Source organism: Daktulosphaira vitifoliae, unplaced genomic scaffold (genome assembly GCF_025091365.1).
Source record: "Daktulosphaira vitifoliae isolate Bord-2020 unplaced genomic scaffold, ASM2509136v1 Scaffold_118, whole genome shotgun sequence".
Lineage (NCBI taxonomy): Eukaryota > Metazoa > Arthropoda > Insecta > Hemiptera > Phylloxeridae > Daktulosphaira > Daktulosphaira vitifoliae.
In genome coordinates, this window is record NW_026099687.1 from 4,172 (window position 1) to 6,083 (window position 1,912).

The 1,912-nt window shown below is 21.9% G+C and overlaps 1 long non-coding RNA gene across 1 annotated transcript; it reads right to left on the bottom strand.

Annotated features, from left to right (window-relative positions):
- Positions 1–413: 413 nt before the first annotated feature.
- LOC126909099 (uncharacterized) lies at positions 414–1,338 on the bottom strand. The gene is made up of 3 exons (XR_007704921.1): positions 1,301–1,338; positions 1,094–1,160; positions 414–493 (listed from the first exon to the last, which is right to left on the bottom strand). It is a non-coding gene; the product is annotated as an uncharacterized LOC126909099 (long non-coding RNA).
- Positions 1,339–1,912: the final 574 nt, after the last annotated feature.

A 1,912-nucleotide genomic window follows, 5' to 3' on the forward strand; every position in this document is an offset into this window, starting at 1 on the left:
TAGTACATAAAATAAGCTTTAATTTGATATATGTTTAAAGGACGCAGTATTTCCGGAACATTTTCAAAAGTTAAGTTGAAAAAGTTAATTTTTTGTGAAAAAGTTGTCTTTTTAAATTCCCCCCTGTGGGCAGAAAAAAGGTCAAATTTACAAAAATTGTTAATTCATTATTACCGAGTTTATGCTGCGGAAAAATTTTTTTTTATATGATTTAATACAAAAATATAGGTTAATAAAACATGATTTTAGAATTAATTAAAAAATAATACATTCTATATATATTTTATTAATTATAGTAAATGTTAATAAAAAAAATTATTATTGGGTGAAAATAATATAATATGTATTAATCCGAGGTTAAGTTATTTTTACTTAAAATATATTTACTTTTTTTCAATTTTTTAACTTTTTTTGATTCTTGATTAATTATTTCATTAAATTTATCTAATTTAGCAGTTAGAAAACGCTTCATTAATGCTTTTTCACTTTTCAGCTAAAATAAATCAACTAATAATTAAAAAAATGGATTTAAATAAGTGATACGGTCACATTTTGTGCACAAATCTTGGTTCAGTTAATATCATTTAACAGCTTGTCAGCATTCATGCTTATTACAGATAGATATACAGGGACCCGCTGACAATGTTAATATACACATTCTTACAGAAAATTGTTAGTGAAAATGTAGTGCAACAAGCAGTTGAGTCCTACAATATGAATGTTTAACATCTAATTAATATTATTTGAACTTATTATTATTATTTAATTGTGATATAAAAAATTATAATTCTCATAACGTTTATAGCACATTGTCATCTCTTTGATGGACATTCTCAACATATCTTGAATCCATAGATTATTACTTTATTTTATTATTAATAAACGTTATTATTTGATTCCATTATACTTTAATTAGTTTTTTCTAATGGGATATGTACTAATTAAAATGTTGGGTTACTGTTAACAGGCACATGAGATATGTACCCAAGTAGGGTTGTATCATAAATAAAAATTAAAAATAAATATATAATTTTTGTATTCATTTAAAGAAATGAATTGTAAAAATAAGATCATCCACAGAATTTAAACTTACAATATTGTCAACATAAGATTGACTTTTACTAGATTCATATTCTTCACCATATACTTCATTATTTCGTCTGAAAAATAAATACAATTAATTTAAACATCTAACTTTATAAAAATTAAACACAAATAGCAGAGTAACTTTAAAAGTATAGGGTTTATATGAATGAAATATTTTAAGCATAATTCTGAATTTTACAAAAAAGCATTTTACCATGAATGCAAGTTTTTTTAAATATTTTTTGTGAGAAAGCATAGTTTAAAAGTTAAAATTTAAAAAGGAATAATTTTTTTCATTTTTTAACAATATTAAATGTAAAATCTATATTTAAAGTTTTATAAACAAATATTGTTCATACTCTTTGTAATTATCATTTTAAGCGATTAGAAAGTTTATAATAAAAATAACTGACAAATATTAAAAGAATGAATTAAAATAATATTTTTCAGATAATTTTGATTTAGATATAGTGTTTATATTAATCAATTTATTTGATTGCGTTTAATAAAATAAACAATACATTTGATTATATTAGTGTATTACTTACACACATGATGTCTTAAGAATAATCTTACTTCAATTTTTTATCAGTATATGTTTGTAAAACAAATCTGTACAGATATTTATAACTTCCACTCCCATCTGCAAAGGAAATAACATCTCCATGATTTAAAACTTGATAATCATTTTGGTTATTAGGAATTTGCACACAATTTACATAAGTTTCATTACCTGTTCCCTGTAGTACAGATATTGTTGATCAACTTAGAATTAATTATTCTCTTTGATAGCTAAATTCATATAAAAATGTAATAAAAATTTTAA